Source organism: Cydia pomonella, chromosome 7 (genome assembly GCF_033807575.1).
Source record: "Cydia pomonella isolate Wapato2018A chromosome 7, ilCydPomo1, whole genome shotgun sequence".
Taxonomy (NCBI): domain Eukaryota; kingdom Metazoa; phylum Arthropoda; class Insecta; order Lepidoptera; family Tortricidae; genus Cydia; species Cydia pomonella.
Genome location: NC_084709.1, coordinates 11,501,312 through 11,522,787, shown reverse-complemented (window position 1 = coordinate 11,522,787; position 21,476 = coordinate 11,501,312). Strand labels below are relative to the sequence as shown.

Here is a 21,476-nt window from a genome sequence, read left to right as displayed (position 1 = left end):
CAGGAATTTGGCGGAGTCCGGTGTAGCGGACATAGTTTTTCTCGGGATCTGGAAAATCTAGATTTTTATTTTTATTTTTTGGAAGCTTCTGAAGGTACAATTATTCAATTTTATTAGCAAAATATATAAATTTGTGTTATCAAAGTCTCTGCCAAATTAAGGGTTAAGTTAGGAGAATGGCGACTAAGCGAAATTGTCTAAGCCCCATAATAAGCTCAAGAAGGTTTTTGTTGTGGATACTCAGACAACGATAAATACAATATATAAATAAATACTTAACAATATAGAAAATACCCATGACTCGGGAATAAATATCCGTGCTCATCACACGAATAAATGCCCTAACTGGGATTCAAACCCATCGGCTTCATAGGCAAGGTCACTACCCACTAGGCTTACGGGCAATAAGAATGGGGCCAGTACAGCGGTGTCACACATTTATTCGAGCCATTCGTGCAGTCTCACGCCATAACGCGATTGGTTGATGAGTTCGCATTACGCGTGTGATTGGTCGTGTTAGATTGCACAATTGGTTCGAATTCGTGAGTGAACTAGCGTCCTTCTTAGTGCCCGTAAGGCCCGTCCTTAGATATATGTCAATGTCACTAGGCTAGACCGGTCGTCAACTTTTAAAACAAAAGTTGAGCTTAAGATGAAAGGGAAAAACGACCATGCGAAAAACACCTTGTTATACAAACGTAGTCCTCATTTTCCTCTCTGGATATTAAGTAACTAGCTATATTAACATTAAGTAAAATATTTTCACACAATTTGATGCAAAAGCTATGCCCGTTAGTTTGATTTTTTTAGAGCTAGGATCAATAAAAATTTTGTATGTCTCTTTTTTTCGCTCCTAACTTTTAAAATAATCAATAATCATAAAATCGAAAAAATCAAACGTTAGGGGCATAGCTAATGGTTAATATTCTTAAAATTGTGTAAACATATGTTCCTTAATGTCAATATCCAGAGAGGAAAATGAGGACTACATTTGTACCGGGGAATGGTCGTCCACTATCATCTTAACATCGATCGACCTGCAAGTAGATACTTACTGCAAGTAATTTGTAATGATATATATGATTTATATTTCCTTAATACAATAAGCATAATAGTGCGTAGCGTAGCGGCCATTAATAGTACTCTTAATTATGTAGTGTTATATACTGTTGTGCAATTCGTTAGTTATTCTCCCTACGGGACCTCTTTTATTAATTTGATAAGGTTATTTTTCGAAGCTTATCTTACACGCGCGAGTTTCTAAACAAAGAGCTCCTTGTTCAAGACATAAACAAGTCGCCGAGCACTTAGATGGGACAAGGACTTCTTCGAATTTGCACACGACACTTACCAGTGACGTCAATAACCCACTATAAAAGACGGGTCCCGTAACCCGCAAATCATTCGTAGCTTGAACTTGACCAAGTCCGGTACTTCGTGGTACATAACGCGCCCCTCTGCGTCTCATAAATACTTAATATAAGTATTTACTTATTAAAGGTGTTCCTGATATATCTACCTGACTTTACTTCAAGAAGCCCCTTCCTGAAGAATATAACAGGGACGACCAAAAATTTGGTGTCAGAAGTGTGGGATTCTCCTCTACTGGCTGTCGGCTGTTCGAATATCATCTACAGGTGACCATCAGCCACTTCATCTTCGACATCTGGAGTAGCTAACCAGTTGCTGAACCTGAAGGACGACATTAGGCGGTTTCTAAACCCTCAAGAGGAAAACGAATCCAGATTCCCAACGACTCTTCGTCGTCAACTACAAGAAGTTGAGAGGAATAACCGAGACAAAGGGATCAGCATAGGACAAGAAGGATCAAGACCAAACTACGAATCACGGCACAACTGAAGATCCAGTATACAACTACCACGGAACAACACGTCGCGTCAGAGACCTCTCTAGTTCTTCAAAAGAGAAGACTACGATGCTGCTGAACGTTATCCTGCTCGCGTGAGTTTTTGTCTACTGTATCAATCATTGTCTGTTTCCAAAAATACCTATTTGATTTTGAGGCAAATTAATTACTTAAAGTAATTATTATTTGTGATTGAAAATTTAAAATTTTTTTGTAAGGTTCACTTTCTTGAGGTTGCTAAAAACAATTTTAATAAAATAACTTTGATTATTAAATATAATTATAAGGGTCTATAATAATGGCTGACGAAGGACTTAGACTCAGCATCGATACATTAATAAAATTTATTGAATCATACGATGGTAACCGAGACAATCTTAGTGCATGGCTAACTAAATGTGATAGAGCATTCCAATTAGCACAAGAGGATCAAACGGATATATTATTCGCTTTTGTACAAAACAAATTGACTGACAAAGCGCAGTCTGTTTGTACCAACTCTGTATTTGAAAATTGGAACGATTTAAAAGAATTCTTAAAAACTAGGTTTGGTAATAGAAAACATCAAACCCATTTAATGTTTGAACTTCAAAGTTGTAAACAATTACCCAATGAAACCGTAGCTCAATATATTTCTAAAATAGAAACTTGTCTTAAAAAGTTAATGTCGTGTATTAAACAGAATACTGAAAACGAAGACTTACTACCAGGACAATTGGATAGTACAAATCAATTAGCGTTGCACACTTTTCTAATGGGCATAAATCCTCAGATATCACAAGTCCTAAGATCACGAAACCCTACTGACCTTAATGACGCATTTAATATTGCTCTTGAAGAAGAAAAGTTTAATTTACTCATTAACCAAACAAATAAAACACTGAATTTAAATACCAAAAGATGTTCTAAATGTAATAAATTAGGGCATACAGCATTTAACTGCTTTCATAATAAAAATCAAAATTCCTTTAACCCAAACAATAAAAATAACTTTCAAAATAAAAGAATATTTACAATGAGAACTATCAAGACATGCAAATATTGCAAAAAGGAAGGACATACTGTCAATAACTGTTATAGACTCGCTTATAAAAATCGAGTAAATCAGAATGGAACTTCCCAAAACCTTCGAGTAAACCATTTAAACTTCCAGGGTCCCATGGATGCTGCCGAATCCATGAGGAACCCCAAACCCCAGGCAAATTAAATGAAACTAAATATATTTTTAATGTCGACTCAGGTGATACAAGAATTATTAACATACCAGTTACAGAGTCAAATAGAAAAACTTTTCTATCATTTTTAATTGACACAGGTGCAAGTTTATCTGTCGTAAAAGCAACTAATATAAAACCTAACATAATGATTAATAGAAATGATATTTTAAAACTATCAGGAATTTCAAAACGAGCCGAACCTTGTAGAACATTAGGACAAGTTGTTTTAAATTTAAAATTAAATGATTACCAATTAGCACACAAATTTCATCTAGTATCAGATGACTTTTTATTACAATTTGACGGTATAATTGGCATAGACTTACTAACTGCTTTTAATGCCAGCGTCAATTTTGAAAACAATACCCTGGCCTTCAGCAATGTTCGGATTCCATTATATAAAAGTCAAATAAAGAATTGTTCTAAAAGGAAAACATACAAATTAACACCTAGAAGTGAAACAATTATTAAGGCTATAGTAATCAACCCTGAAATTAAAGAAGGGATAGTAGATAAAAAGGAAATAATAGAAGGAGTTTATTTAGCTAATTGCGTCACTTCCGTAAACAAACATGGCCAAGCCTATGTAACAATATTAAATACAACATCAAAATCAATTGATATCGATCAAGTACATGTACTCTTAGACCCATTACCTCAAACGTCGTACCAAAACAATTTAAGCACCTCGCCTTCTCAAAATGAAGACATCATTATCTTAAGTGATGAAGAAAGTAACGAACCTCGAGAACTTTTTATAAATGCCTCAACTAGTGCTGACAGAAGCATGAATTTTATGGGTATAGAGTCCCAAAATCATAATCGCAAGGGTATAAAGTCCCTAAATGATAATTCCAAGGGTATAAAGTCCCTATATGATAATTGCATGGGTATAAAGTCCCAAAATGATAATTGCATGGGTATAAAGTCCCTAAATGATAATTGCAAGGGTATAAAGTCCCTAAATGATAATTGCATGGGTATAAAGTCCCAAAATGATAATTGCATGGGTATAAAGTCCCAAAATGATAATTGCATGGGTATAAAGTCCCAAAATGATAATTTAACGGGTATAAAGTCCCAAAATGATAATTGCATGGGTATAAAGTCCCAAAATGATAATTTAATGGGTATGAAATCCCAAAATTTTGTTCATGAACATATAAATTCTGAAAATATAAATTCTAATGATATAAATCTTAATGATTTATTTGAAGCGCAAGTTAATTTTATAGATAATAAATGTAATTCTAGAATTGATAAAATGATTAAATGCTTGCGATTAGATCATTTAAACCAAGAAGAAAAGGCATCTATCTTGGAAATTTGTAAAAAATATAATTCGATATTCTTTTTGGAAGGTGATTACCTTACCTGCACTGATGCAATTCAGCATGAAATTAAAACTAATTGCAATATGCCTATTCACAGTAAAACATATAGGTATCCCCAAATTCATAAGGAAGAAGTAAATAATCAAATTGATAAAATGCTACAACAAAAAATAATAAGACCATCAGTAAGTCCATGGTCTTCACCATTATGGGTCGTACCAAAGAAAAAAGACGCATCAGGAAAAATCAAATGGAGAGTGGTCATAGATTATAGAAAATTGAATCAAGTCACTGAAGGAGATGCTTATCCACTACCTAACATTAGCGATATACTAGATCAATTAGGACATTCCAAGTATTTTACTACTTTAGATCTAGCTAACGGATTCCATCAAATTCCGATGAATCCCGAAGATATACCTAAAACAGCTTTTTCTACTCCCAACGGTTTATTTGAATATACCAGAATGCCATTCGGATTAAAAAATGCACCAGCGACATTTCAGAGACTGATGAATAATGTATTAGCTGGATTACAAGGTTTATATTGCTTCGTTTACCTTGATGACATTGTTATTTACGCTAATTCAATTGAAGACCATTCTAAAAAACTAAATGCTATATTTGAAAAACTTCTCGAAAATAATTTAAAAATACAACCAGATAAATGCGAATTCATGCGACATGAAGTTTGCCATCTAGGTCACATCATTTCTAATGAGGGCGTCTCTCCCGATCCAGAGAAAACTAGGGTTATAAAACAATTCCCTATCCCTAAAAATCAAAAAGAAATAAAATCATTTTTAGGCCTAGTAGGATATTATAGACGATTTATAGAAAACTTTTCGAAAATAGCAAGACCACTTAATGATTTATTGAAAAAGGATAGTTTGTGGATGTGGTCTGAATCTCAACAAAAAGCATTTGACGAATTGCGAAATGTGTTAATTTCTCCAAATATATTGCAATATCCGAATTTTGAAAAGGAATTTATCCTTACAACTGATGCTAGTAACTATGCCATAGGTGCTATATTGAGTCAAGGAGATATAGGCAAGGATTTGCCAATTGCGTATGCATCTCGCACACTTAACAGTGCAGAATGCAACTATAATACTACAGAGAAAGAGCTCCTAGCTATTAAATGGGGAATTCAACATTATAGACCATATCTCTATGGTCGACACTTTAAAATTGTAACTGATCATAAACCATTAACATGGTTATTTAATGTAAAAGATCCAGGTTCTAAATTAGTCCGATGGAGGCTTAAACTCGAAGAATATGACTACGAAATAATACATAAACCAGGAAGAATTAATTCAAATGTTGATTGTCTATCAAGAATAACAATAAATACTGTAACAAGTTCATCAGATAAAATAGATGAGACTTACTCCGATTTCATAACATTCTTTGAAAACAAAAATGAATTCGAAATGAAAGATTTTTCTGAATCAGATGATTTATTATTCGACTCAAAACATGAGCATGTAGCCTACTTAACTAATATAAGTTTGGACGAAGAAAATCCTTATGCTATTGAAGCATTTTCCAAAAGCGATGACATTGATCTTTTATTATCTGAAACCAAAGAAATTTACCAAATACTTAAAACTACAGCTGAAAAAGGAAACCAAATAATATATCATTGTATATCAAAATATAATCACTATGACAATTTAGGAACCAAAGATTTATTCTACACTTTAAGGAATTTAAGAAATATTTTATTAAAAGAAAATGTTACAAAAATTCATTTACCGAATTTCAAAGAAACCAAACTTCATTTAGATATAATTAAACAAATATTTTTTTATATCTTTAGAAATATAAGCATAACAGTAAAAATGTGTCATAATAAAATTATCACACCTGAATTAAATCTTATACCTTCAATATTAAAAGAAAATCATGATAGTCCATCCGCGGGACACAACGGAATAATTAGGATGTATAATCGTATAAAAAGTAAATATAATTGGCCTAATATGAAAAAGGATATCATCAATTACATTCAAAATTGCAAGTTATGCCAAGTTAATAAAACATATAGGATAAAAAATAAAGCTCCTATGATAATCACTACAACTAGTTCTACCTCATTTGAAAGATTAGCTTTAGACATTGTAGGACCTTTGCCAGAAACGAGGAAAGGAAACAGATTCATTTTAACTTTACAAGACGATCTTACAAAGTTTTCTCAAGCCTTTTGCGTAAGAACGCATGATGCTAAAACAGTAGCTGAAAAAATGATATTGTTCTTTTCTTATTTTGGAATTCCTAAATCCATTTCGACAGATCAAGGAACGGAATTTACATCAAACTTGTTAAAAGAAATCGCTAAAATGTTTAAAATTAAAAAGTTAGTTTCTACTGCATATCATCCTCAAACTAATGGTGCCTTAGAGAGAAGTCATTCGACCTTAAAGGATTACCTTAAACAATATACTTGTGAAGACAATTCCGATTGGGATGAATTCATACCATTAGCAATGTTTTCTTATAACACAAGTATCCACAGTAGTAGTCGATTTACTCCCTATGAGTTAGTTTTTGGACAAAAGCCAAGGCTGCCTAGTTCAATAGAACCTCGAGATAGAGATCCAAATTATGATGACTACCTGCAAAATTTAAGATATAAATTAGATAAATCAAGAAAAATTGCTCGAGAAAATTTAATAAAAAGTAAAGAAAAATCAAAGATTTATTATGATGAAAAATTGAAAGTACATGATTATAAGATTAATGATTATGTGTATCTTAATTCAAAGGTAACAAATAAGTTAAAACCTTCATGGAAAGGACCTTTTCAAATCGTATCACTTAATGATAACGCAAATGTTACAATCAGAACTGATAAAAACAAATTAATTAAAGTCCATTTAAATAGAGTTAAACCTGCTCCCGAACCAAAAGCATTAAAGCATACCGATATGAATAATGACAATGATAAAAATATTTCAGGATACTCATTACGACCAAGGCGACGATAAGTTATGCAAGCAACGTTACTCCCATTGAGAAGAGTACGGGATTATACTTTGATCGTATAGGAACTCTGAAGTTATTAGTAGATCACTGGAAATTAATTACTTTTAAGGATTTAGAGCTAATACCAAAATCTATAGAAAGCTTAAGTGGAAAATATGAACAAACAATTGTTACTTGTAACTCAATAACTAATATCACTCTTAATGCAGTTAAATGTAAGAATCGCCTAGCAAGCTTAGGAAAACGCATTAATAAAATTAATAAATTATATAGTTAATAAATAAATAAATAAATAAATAAATATTATAGGACATTATTACACAAATTGACTAAGTCCCACAGTAAGCTCAATAAGGCTTGTTATTCATCTAACAAGTACTAAAAGAACTAAACGTGGTTGGTTTGATGGTTTCGGAACAGTATTGAAAACAATATTCGGTACATTAGATAGCGAAGATGCTAAATATTACGATGCCGCTATAAATCAAGTACTTAAAGATGACCATCACATTTATAAATTAATGAAAGATCAAATTCAAGTAACTACTTCAGCAATTCAAAACTTTAATTCAACAATTACAAAACTCAATCAAAATGAAAAAAGTATCTCAAAAAATTTCAAAATACTTAATACTTTTATTAACAATGTTAATTCTTCAATATCGATAATAGAAACAAAGAATAAAGTAAATGTTCATTTTAATATTTTAGATGAAATTTGTACTGACCTTTATAATAATATCGACATGATTATTAATTCAATTTTATTTGCAAAACAAAATACATTGCATCCTTATATAATCACTCCTCAAGAAGTTTACCAAGAACTCACGAGTAACTTGAAATACCTAAAACAAAACAAAGAATTTCCTTTACCATTAACATTAGAAGACATACATTTGTTAATAGATATATCTACATTGGATGTATTTTATATAAATTATAAGTTAGTTTTTGTACTGAACATACCATTGGTTACACCTAGTGAGTATGAACTTTATCACGTCATGCCACTCCCAGTGTCACATCCTTATGATAAACAGACTTATGTTCTTATTAAACCAAGCAAACGATTCATCGGCATGATGGTAAATAAGCAATCGTATGTTCAATTTGATAATATAGATAGTTGTAAGAAGTTATCTAAGGAACATTTTATATGTAGTGAATTAAATGAGTATTCTACCATCTCGAATCCTAGCTGTGAATCTCAATTACTTACTAATGTAATTAGAACTTTGCCAAGTGATTGTGATTTTAAACTCTTAAATGGTAATTTCGAAATATGGCAGAAGTTGACTAATAATAGATGGATTTATATCTACTCAGAACCTACCAAATTAACAATTGACTGTTTAAATAACGAAATTAAAGAATTCGAATTGAAAAATACAGGTATTGTGTCACTTGATAAAAATTGTAAAGGTTATGCTAACCTCATTCAATTGACAGCTACAGGTAATTTGATATCAAACTTTACATCTCCATCAATTAACTTTGATATCACTGAAGATGATTGTTGTAATAAAGAAACTTTAATTAAAAATGGTTCAAACTATATTTTAAATCCATTACATTTAGGTAATATACAATTAGACGATTTAAATTTAGCTTCTGTAAAATTACATACTATAGAAAAAGAAATAGATAAAGAACAAGAAAACTTACCTTATTCATTGAAGCCAACTCATTACACAACAATGACTGTGTATATTATTTGTTTTATAATAATCGGCTTTATATTGTATAAAATCTGGAAATGTAAATTAACAAGTTGTGAAAATAAGGGTTGTTGTATTCAAATATTCAATCAATGTAATACACGTAAAAGAACTGCCGTAGAACCAAGTATAAGGTTCTCAAATATTGTAAGAACTGAAAGAATTGATAATCTAGATTCAAACTCTGAAGAAGATGAAGTAAGAACTCCATTGAAAACTTCGCAAAGATCTGCTAGTGTAGATTCAACTAAAAGAAAATACTCATATAATCTTAATAATTAATTAATATTCTTACTTACCTTTGATGATTTATTAAAAGATAAATATTGTAATTAGATGATTTATTAAAAGATAAATATTGTAATTAATTTTAACTTTAATCATAATCATTGTATATTTTATAAGTTGTCAATTTGGACAATTTTATTTGTAAAATTTGTGTAATTGTTTATTTAGAGTACTAAACAATTCATAAACTCATTGTTTAGTTTTAAGGAGGGAGGTGTTATATACTGTTGTGCAATTCGTTAGTTATTCTCCCTACGGGACCTCTTTTATTAATTTGATAAGGTTATTTTTCGAAGCTTATCTTACACGCGCGAGTTTCTAAACAAAGAGCTCCTTGTTCAAGACATAAACAAGTCGCCGAGCACTTAGATGGGACAAGGACTTCTTCGAATTTGCACACGACACTTACCAGTGACGTCAATAACCCACTATAAAAGACGGGTCCCGTAACCCGCAAATCATTCGTAGCTTGAACTTGACCAAGTCCGGTACTTCGTGGTACATAACGCGCCCCTCTGCGTCTCATAAATACTTAATATAAGTATTTACTTATTAAAGGTGTTCCTGATATATCTACCTGACTTTACTTCAAGAAGCCCCTTCCTGAAGAATATAACAGTAGATTAATTTACGAGTAGTTTAATCTACTTATTGTCCATTAAAACGTGAATACGTAACGTTTTCAACGAGTGTAAGGAAATCCAGTGTCGTTATTGATACCACTGCTACCGCAAGGTTTAGTTTCCGTATGGGTACGTTTCTGCTCTTTAGCTGTTTACATTGAAATGAATTAGCAGATTTACCTAGGTAAATCAGAGAAATTTGAAAAGTGACCTGTGTGGCTACCATGAGATCGGAATACGTTGCTCAATATCGAGAGCGTTACGGAAAATGTATGGAGAAAGTCTACAGAGCTCCGAGCGGTTACATATGGTACTAAAATTTTGAACTGGTACCATGAATCATAACGTTTTTACTTTATTGTTCGTGTAGTTTTCAATGCAAACCTAACTTCACACCTAAAGCGCTCTCTTTCTAACTATATAATGAAAACTGAGCCAGAATAATTCTAGTGTCAATAGTAAAATCTCATTACTATGGAGAGTAGAATAGAAGTAAGGAGAACAATCTATGTGTATGAAAAGTGTCCATCAAAATTCCTTAAATAATTTTTGTATTTGATGAAAAATTTCAAATCACAGTGCACTTCACTCCGTCAATAACGTCTAAGTTCATGTCATGTCCTTGTGCTACTTTTAGGGAGAAATTAATCAGCAGCTCGAAAAAAGGGTTAATTTAAACGATATGTATTTTATATACCTACGAATGTTAATTACTGGTTGTGATTTCGATCTGGATTAGTTTTGGATCTGATCTATCAGCGTCAAGTGACATTTCTTCAACCGAAAACGTACCTACACTAATCGAGATCTAATTCATATAATAACCTGTTAATAATATCAGAATACGCCTGTAATTCTTATCTAACAGGAGCTAATAGGGTGGGCCCATTAGTCGGATTTAATTAGACATCGGCGATGCGATCTGAGGGCGTGAGGGTTACATATAAATCTGTCGTCGAAATGAAACAATGGCGTGAATAGAGGCTCGCGGAGTAGTGTCAGGAAAAAAGTAAGGTAATTTTTACCGAGCATATCCATTATCTATGTATGTGGGGCCAAACTGGGTGAGCTGTATCTCATTCTGCCAATAAAGACGTATGCATGCACTCCTTTCGGCCTGACCCTATGTACATCGAAACGCTGCCTTGCTTTGTAAAAACGTATACAATTGATTTTCTCAAACAGAAACATAAAACATGATATGCTTACCTACTCGTACATAGGTAATTTATATTACAAATATATACAGTGTGTATTTTGATATAACCGCAAAGTTACACTAGAAGTAGGTTTTAGTGCTATAAAACAATTCTGAAAGATTTTTTATTCAGTCTTTACTACCAGAGCATAATAATTTTTTGAATTTTTCTCGAGCTGCAATGTATTTCGTACACGTGACCATGAGGTCACTTGTGACAGTTGTCACGTGCCGTCATTAAATGCGACGTTTTGAGTTAAAACAAGGTAGTGGTACATTTCTTGCTGAATTATTTTATTAGGGAAAATTAAAGTCTTCAATTTTTTACAAAACCTGTAAAAGTGTATTTGTTCATTCAAGCCTAAACTAACTTCCCTTTGATTATGCGTTCGTATCAAAAATACACGCTATATGTAGATATACCTGATTAACCATATATCTTGAAGTCTTGGCAACTTTCTGGCGTATTTAGAGTATATTTTTCCTCAATGTTCACCTTAAAAAGAAGATCGTCTTAAGATTGGGTGTAAAGCCAGGAAATTAGAAAGGAATAAACGATACGACGCGCCGCGCGAAGCTTGCGACAGAATATTTGGCGATTGTGTGGCTTTTAACGTTTGACCGTAATATTTATGAAAGTACCTCTATACTTCTGATTAAAGCTAGTAATTGCTAATCAAATCCCTTGACTACATCACTAGCTATTTTATAAATACTAAAATTATACTGCTATAGTATGCAGGGTAATGTAATGATATACAATTAAAAATAAATGGAAAATTACATATGTTTTCTATCTATGAAACTATAGGTATAAAAATTAATTTTTTCAGGACGGATATTATCTTAAATTATGACTTAAGAAATAATTAGTTTTCCAGTTACAATTTTTATAACCAGCTAATTATTTCTTGTGTATTTTTATGCCAAATTTGCCCAACGTGGGACGTCAATTTGCAGTAAAACAAATAATTTAATCTTCAAAATATTTTTTTTTACTGCAATTTTTTTTTGTGGCATTCGCGTTATGCACCCCTGTCTAGTGAGCAGTAATCTTCCTACTGCATTTATTTTAGGGATATTGATGATTTGTTGGAGGTCTGCATATTTAATAATGTTAAATAAGTTGTCTTCGGAGACCGGTGTACGAAGTTTTGCGTTTAGATCGCGCGCCTGAATAACAAAATCAACCACCGACTGGTTGGCCTTCGTTAAAACGACGTAGCCGACTATGATTTCAAGGTCGAGAGTCAACTTCGTGCTTTATCACAGAAGGCCAACCAGTCGGTGGTTGATTTTGTTATTCAGGCGCGCGATCTAAACGCAAAGCTTCGTACACCGGTCTCCGAAGACAACTTATTTGCCATTATTAAATATGTGGAGGCCCCGACGAGATACTATAGGTATATAAATAAATTTTTAGGACGGATATTATCTTAAATTATGACTGTATAGTTTTTTTAATTATTTACTTCCCAGTTTAAATCTTGAATCTGCATTGAACGATTCTCGATTGAATGCAAATGTTTCGCTGCTGTCGCTACCGTTGTCTTCCGGCGGTTGCACAAGCGGTCGGTTTTCTCTAGAAAGCTGGATCCGATATGTGTAACACTAGACGGAAAACTAACCCTTACAATACTCACTACGCATCATTGGAGATGCTTTTCCGTTACAGATCTTGTTGAAAATTTTAAACAAAATAAACTATAGTGGCTCCGTGGGCTGTAGATCTTGTGAATCCCCATGGTTCCGCCATTTCAAAAAATTACCAAAATCTGAACAGTCAAAAAACCAATTTACAGCATTTCTTCCGAGCTGAAACGAAGACTCGGTCAGTAAAGGTAGTGGCTAGTGGCGCGTCTAAAATAATATCGGAGGAGCCGGAGTAAATTTGGCTTTTCTTTTCTTCATGAGTAGTAGAATAAGCGCCCAACTCGATGAAAATTAGGCAAGTCGATGAGAACCAAGTTTTATGGGTGCCCCCGCCATTTAAAACAATTTTACATAGATCTGTATCGCTATAATCACAAAAAAATTAAATCAAGTGAAGCTTGTACAATTTACATTCGACGTCAAATATATGTTTACACTATTAATAAATAAATAAAAAACATTTATTTCAGACCAGGTTGATCCATATAGGGTTAGTTACAGAGTATCTTAATAACTATGTTAGTGGCAAAGTACAAAAACAAAAGCAAAAAATAAAATAAAAAAGATACTCGTATAAATGGTACAAGTATTGCCAGGGACAAGCAGGGCAGAGAACCTGCTCTACTTGGCCTTGCCAATCGCCACTTCCACCCAGTAGCGAGTGAGAGGAGAGTCGAGGCGCTCTGCCAACTCCCTCAGAAGGCCGTTGCTGCTGCCCCGCACACGATTCAGCAGTTGCAACTTACTCTTGCTATTGCAACTTACTCCTTTGTAATAAGGCGAACAATGTTAACATAATTATATTTGACGTCGACTGTACATACTATGTTCAGTTCAAATATACTTTATTCATGTAGGCCTAGCAACAAGCACTTATGAATAGTAAGACAGTATTACATATAATTATCTTAAGCTAATTATCAGAGCAATTTATTGATGTTGTAAATATTATTGCATATATAATACTAATGAATATAATTCATAGATCAAATTTAAAACTAAAAATTTCACAAAATATCGTCATACAAAAAAAAACAATTATATAAAAAATACTAGTCTAGAATGTTTCTAGAATAAATTCTAAATGTCAAACAAATATAATAAAAAATAAAAACAACAAAGGAAGTACATGCATTGAAATATCCATTTCAGCATCATTATTCAAATATAATAAATAATTAATAATTTCGAATCACAATTAATCCCACGTTGTTTTATCATTCATGTAGTCTTGTGTGGTATAATAAACTTTAGCAATAAGTTTACGCTTTACATGATTCTTAAATTTATTAATTGATAACTCAGTAATATGGTTTGGAAGTTTATTATAAAATCTCACACAATTACCTATGAATGCCTTATCGAGTACATAACACAAAGGAAAATTGTCAGTTTTTTAATGATTTAACGCATGCATTAAATGTAAAGACAATGCCCTTTAGTAAACTTTATTACATCATTTGAGAGTTATGTTTAAAGGGCTTACTTAGGACTAGGTCTCGATAAGGACTCAAATTTCGACTTAATGACTAGAGTCTGAAAAACTGAGTCGAGTCTTATCTAAACACTATCTGTTAGCGACTGTACCAAGATTCCCATTCGGCATCGAATAGCCAGCTTTACACATTAGGGGGCGGCCACACGGGCGTGTCACACGTAAATCTTGCTATTCGCAAGAGAATGAAAGTGCGTATGCGTAACAAAGGGTTAGGTAACAGGGCATGTTTGCTTGGGAAACGTGGCATGGGAGTGTAATTGCAGTTTTATGCGTGTACGGAGACGGACATAACATGTTATAAAAATATACTTTGTTAAGTTTTTGTACCTTAACTAATAAATCGTCTATATTTTTAATCGGAAAAATGCTTAGCCACATTTAATTTTAATAGAAATATGAACAATAAATATGCAATATTCAATTTTTATAGAAAACTTTACATGCATAAGTATTTTCCTCTCCGGTATGTGTTACCACTGTTAATCAATGTGAGGATAGTTGTTATGTAAACCCCACACAACTCTAATCTCATGTCAAGATTTACCGACATTTATACAAATACAATGTCAACTTAGAATAATCGGACAGACAGACGGACATGACGAATCTATAAGGGTTCAGTTTTTTGCCATTTGGCTACGGAACCCTAAAAATGACCTCTGTTGCCCAAAACATTTGTCCGCGACAATTGTCACAAGTTTTCTATGAACTTGTCACCCGTCACTCGACAATTGTCAAATTGACAGCCGACATTTGCCAGCGTGGTGAAATAGGGGCCTGAAATTAACTCTACGGCCTATATCTATATCGGCTTTGCATCTAGTAGATAAGTCTATTCAAAATATCAAATTTTATATTTGCGACAGTCTAGTGAAAGGGGGCTGGAGTGGCAGGACGTGTATTTCCCATTGTTTGGGCGAGTGCGAGCGTGTCAGTAAAACGTGGCCATGAGAAGCAATTACTATTCGTAGTTAATCATAATCGCAAAGTTGACCTATTGGCAGTGGGCAGGCATGCCAAAGTTCGGAAATCGTTTTTTGTGTCTTGTTCTGAGATTTTGTCAATATGTATCGAAATACAGATGTAGTGCATAATTATTATTTTCCATCGTATTTTCACGTAAACGTACGAACGTGTCTTACTATTTCAGTCAGTCTCGGTACAAAAAGGTACAGTACCCGGATTACGTTTTGGAAACTCAAAATCGGGTTATTCCCACTAGTTACCACCAAGTTGTTACCAGTGGTAACTACTGGGAAAAGGTGGGATTTTTTTCCCAGTAGTTACCACCAAAATTTGGCTAGCGTTCAATACTAATAAAAACAGTCTAAATAAAGAGTGATTTAATCATTAATTAATTAAGTCGAATTAATTATAAGTTAATTAGTTATTAGTTTAATTATAAGTCGATTACTGTTTCAGTAAACTGCCTCAAATGTGATCAAAAATAGTCGATCTTTGACTGATTTGTTTGTTCGTTATTCATTGAAACGGACCTTATTGTCGATGCTCCTATATAAATACAACGCTGCGCTACGCAGTGTGGCGTAAGCGCCCTCGACAAAAGATTCAGGTTTCATAGATAACGTCACAATTAATTCAATTTACAATTGATAAAATAAATTTCAACCAAACCTTAATTTCTCTTTAACTTTTAATTTTATGCACTTGCACCGGTTTTAAAATTTTTGATCACTTTTAAAGCAGTTAACTGAAACACTAATCGACTTATAAATATTTATTAAAGCACTCTTTATTTATACTTTATTATTTCTACTGTTTTTATTAGTATTGAACTCTAACAAAATTTTGGTGGTAACTACTGGGAAAAAAAATTACCACCTTTTACCAGTGGCAACTACTGGGAAAAAGTGGGAAAAAAAATCCCAGTAGTAACCACTGGTAACAACTTGGTGGTAACTAGTAGGAATAACCCTCAAAATCCCATACAAAATGAGACTTAACGCAAATGCGTACGTCACGTTTCGCTATCGATTAGATGTACTGTACCCCTAGTGTAAATCTATTTGATAGCGAAACGCGCGCTGCTTGGCGCGCTGTTTCTAAATCCCATACAAAATGAGACTTAACGCAAACGCGTACGTCACGTCACGCTATCGAGTAAATTTACACTAGGGGTTCTGAGGTTGACTGGAGTAGCGTGATAAATACGAACGTTTCCGAGAATATACGGTGGAAAACAATTATGCACTATGCACTAAATCAGTAGACAATCTGCCACCGCGGGGTGAGGTAAGTAATTCCATTCAGAGACAAAATACGCCTATTCTTGTTGTTGCAGCCGCTGTGTGGTGCTGCGCTGTCGTCGTGCACGGTCCCAATTGACTATGAAAACTAAGCGAAATGACGACGAACGGCGTGGCAAATATCGTCTTCAATTATGGTAAGGGACAAAACAGCGAAAATGAGTTAAATATACAGGTTTGTTCAGAATTTTGTGCTCTTTCGAATGGTGTTTATAAAAAAATCTAGTTTAAAAAAAATTAGTTTCTCTATTTTTTTTTGAGGGTCATAAAATCAAATCAGCCTCAAAAAATTAAAATTAAATAATAGGGTAATTTTCGTTAGGAACTAAGTTCGAATAAGGTAAGGGTTTTTAGGGTTCCGTAGCCAAATGGCAAAAAAACGGAATCCTTATAGATTCGTCATGTCCGTCTGTCTGTCCGTTTATGTCACAGACACTTTTTTCCCAAACTATAAGAACTATACTGTTGAAACTTGGTAAGTAGAAGTATTCTGTGAACCGCATTAAGATTTTCACACAAAAATAGCAAAAACACAATACATTTTGGGGGTTCCCCATACTTAGGACTGAAACTCAATTTTTTTTTCATCAAACCCGATACGTGTGAGGTATCTAGGATAGGTCTTTAAAAATGATATTGAGGTTTCTAATATCATTTTTTTATAAACTGAATAGTTTGCGCGAGAGACACTTTCAAAGTGCTAAAATGTGTGCCCCACCCCCCTGTAACTTCTAAAATAAGAGAATGATAAAACTAAAAAAAATATATGATGTACATTACCATGCAAACTTCCACCGAAAATTGGTTTGAACGAAATCTAGTAAGTAGTTTTTTTTAATACGTCATAAAAGGTACGAAACCCTTCATGGGCGAGTCCGACTCGCACTTGGCCGCTTTTTTTTCTCTATTTACGGCCTAACGTTACGTGGTTTGTTTTTGAACGAAAAATAACAAAACTGCTCTTATACAAAAAAAATCTGTAAATATAAATAGCAGCTACTTCAAGCTGATTGTATGAATTATAAAATGATTGTCACTTACACTAATTTGCATTGTCAACGTTTTTTTTTACACTGTCAACGTTACCTACGCTAATTTTATGTGAAATTAGGTGGGCCTAATAACATGTGAATTGTAAAATCCCACGAATATTATAAATGAAAAAGTAACTCTATGTGTCTGTGACTTAAACCCCCTTCCCGCCGAAAACCGCCTTCACGCTTAAACCGCTGTACCGAATTATATATGAAATTTGGTATGGAGTTAGATTGAAGCTCGAGGAAGGACACATTTTATACAATCTAATATAATAGATATATTTTCAGTTGAATACCGTGTTTTGACAACGAAGCTTGCTGAGCTGCCTAAGTAGAGATTTTATCATTATTATACAATACTTTTTCTACGAGTCATCTAAAATAATACTTTTTTTTACTATAAAACCTAAATAATTGAAATTAAAAAATAAAATTAATAATTAAAATTGGTAAGTCTCTCAGTAAACAAAAAGTCTTGCGTTGAGTGAATCTGCTCATGAAATATTTGCCCATTTATGTCTTTTCTATGGGAGCGCGGCGGCACGTAATTGGTCAAATTCTTTATAGTTGACTGCAGCGTATTGTAATGAATATTATACTTGAGTTGGGAGTTCATACATGAATAGTACGCAATTATAGTTTGGTATACGAAATCTTAATTCAACCAGTACAGTCGACGAGTAGAAAAAATAGTTTTTACAATCATAATATTCATAATCATTCCACGTAGACAAAGTCGCCTGCAGAAGCTGGTTACTAAGTGACACGGTCGTTTGTACACGGCCTATACTATATTGGTTCCCTAGTGACTTCGATTTCCTTATGTTCGGTTAGCGAGTGGAGTATCTCGTGCAGTTGACCCGGCGCTTGACTCTACAGATTTATTGTATTACTGTCAGGAATTCAGGAAAGGATCATTTTCTTACTGCTATTTATGGCTGCTCCCTTAATCACTCTTACAGTAATTGAGATAAAAGACGTGGTTGGTATTTCACATGGAAAGTGTAGACATGAGTACCTGTGTTATCTAATATGTATGAGTAAAGATCTAACAGCTTTTAATTACTTACATGCTTTTATAAGTATATAAGTAAATAAACGTTAATCAAAGTAGATCGAATTATTGTGTATTAAGGGCGGTAAACAAGAATCTACGAACAAGTGTTAATTGGAAGTCCAAAGCTGAAGGCGAGGGCTTAATTAAGACGAGTTCATAATTCTTGTACCGCCCGTGGTACAGTCGAGTTCATAAATATGTATACATTTATTCACCTTAAACCTTTGCGATAAGGTGAAAAAATGGATACATGTGACTGTGCACACAATGTTTTTCAACACACTTGTGAGGAAAAAACAAAATTTTAAGGGTAATAATTCTTAAATACGGTGACATTTCAAATATTCGTCCGCCATATTGTTATTTTTGGCAGTTTACGCATCGAAGGCACATGTATACCTATCCGGCATTCAGCCATGATTGAAAATTGTTTTAAAAAAATTTAAACGGCTATTAAATTAAACAAATTAAATCTTTATGAACATACACAAAAAATATTTATACCTACTTAAAAAAAACATTATGCCCAATATTCTTATTGGCGTAATGAAATAAAAAAAAAATTACGCCTGTGAGCATAATAATATGTATAATTCATTCCATCTCAGTATACTTGCATACAATAACGCCGTTTACGAGCAAGTGTGATATATTTTTTTTACATAAATTGTTATAATTATGATTGTCATAAAAATACTACTGTTGTACGGAACTAAAAAATAGTGAATGAGTGTATATTTTATTGTAACTAAATATGTCGACACATTTAACATTGCAAAACAAAAAAATCGACGAGGATGGGATTCGAACCCACGCGTGCAGAGCACATTGGATTAGCAGTCCAACGCCTTAACCTCTCGGCCACCTCGTCGCATACATTATACCTACCGATTATGGATATACTTGCCACTTTGCTAACATCACGTATTATTTTATCAATACGATGATAATGATTGTATGCAATTATTGCAAAAGGAACTTACTATCTTGGTTAATAAAATGTAGGATTGACAAGAACGCTAACTGAGAAACCGATGTAACTATTCAGCGGTTTTAATTGTCAATAAAATAATTGATTACTTTAGAAATATATTTGTAAATAAAAGCTATTAATACAAATGAGGTCATACTGTTAAGGCTCTTGTCAAAAAGAAAGTTATTAATTAACATTTTTGCAAAATCATAATTGGAATTCCTGCCTATGTATGTTTGCTTCATTAATGAAAACCATTATACGGTCGTGCATAAAAATTACCTACACTTTTAATTATCATGTCTGCCTATAATGTCGGTACTTGCGTATGGAATTATTTTGTAACATATTTTGTATACACTGTGACGTGAATTCTTTGACCTGACAGCGTATCTATTTAAAGAAACAGACGGAATATTAATTCTGTTTTCATAGTTTTTCATGCTACAGGCACTCCGCACTTGCTAAACAAATGAGTGAAACAGTATCCTGTGTGCAAACGGGACATCGCTATCTATGTGCATAGCGATGTCTCGCTCACACGCCGGAGCGGCATGCGGATCCGCAATATCGTTCGGACGCTGTATCAGCAAATGTAAGAACCGACTGCCGACCAGCACTCAAGTGTGGTAGGCGGGCTTCCTTTAGACCCTCACTACATTAAAATTACTTTCTAAATCATCTTGTGCAATATAAATACATTTTATTTTTATATTTGAGGCTATAGCGATATTGATGAGGAGGCTCTGATAGTGATGGCACGGTGCCAAGTGCACTACGTAATATAAGCCAATGTTACGAGTAAAACGAGTAACTTGACAAATTTTATGACTTATTTTGTTTCCAAATTGGCTCATGGATATCTATTTAGTGGCTAATATGAGAATTTGAAAATAAACGATTACATTCCCTGACAACCCTGAAATGAAAAGTTTGCTGAGTGGTTTTCTATCGCCACAAATATCGCGGGGTTATATACTCGTAGCTATTGAGCGACTTGACTAGGAATGAAAACCTGTAAACCATGTAAAGAAAAATGCCGTTAAGATGGACAAATCAGGTTAAACGTGCACAATTAACCTAAGATGACACGGCAGTTGCCTAATGGGTATCTACGTAAATACGTGAAAAACTCTATAACTATTTTATGCGCATTGGTTAATTCACCACAACGGTTACTTACTTCAATAAAAATACCAATGGGCATAAAATAGTCAAAGCTTTTCACGTATCCACAACGGTTACGTACTTCAATAAAAAAAGCGCTGGTGGCCTAGCGGTAAGAGCGTGCGACTTGCAATCCAGAGGTCGCGGGTTCAAACCCCGGCTCGCATCAATAAGTTTTTCGGAACTTATGTACGAAATATCAATTGATATTTACCAGTCGCTGTTCGGTGAAGGAAAACAGCGTGAGGAAACCGGTCTAATTCCAATAATGCCTAGTTTACTCCTCTCTTCTCTGGCTAGAAATAGTACCTACGCCAATTTTTGGGATTAGTTGCCACAAGCGGACTCCAGGCTGCCATGAGCAGTGGCAAAATGCGGGACAGTGCGAGAAAGATGATGGCTACTTACTTCAACACTAGAATGTATCTATAAACTTTACTACTTATTTTAACTATAAATTATAATAAAACTCAAAGATTACTGCGTGTACACATAAGATAGAAGAAACACAGAGGTTTTCTGTTTACCATTCCTTAGTTTAGTAGATATTGTTTTATTACGATTATGTGGCACGTTCATTTC

The 21,476-nt window shown here is 33.6% G+C and overlaps 1 non-coding gene across 1 annotated transcript; it reads right to left on the bottom strand.

Moving 5' to 3' along the window:
• Positions 1-19,543: 19,543 nt before the first annotated feature.
• Positions 19,544-19,625, bottom strand: Trnas-gcu (transfer RNA serine (anticodon GCU)). Its single transcript has one exon. It is a non-coding gene; the product is annotated as a tRNA-Ser (tRNA).
• Positions 19,626-21,476: the final 1,851 nt, after the last annotated feature.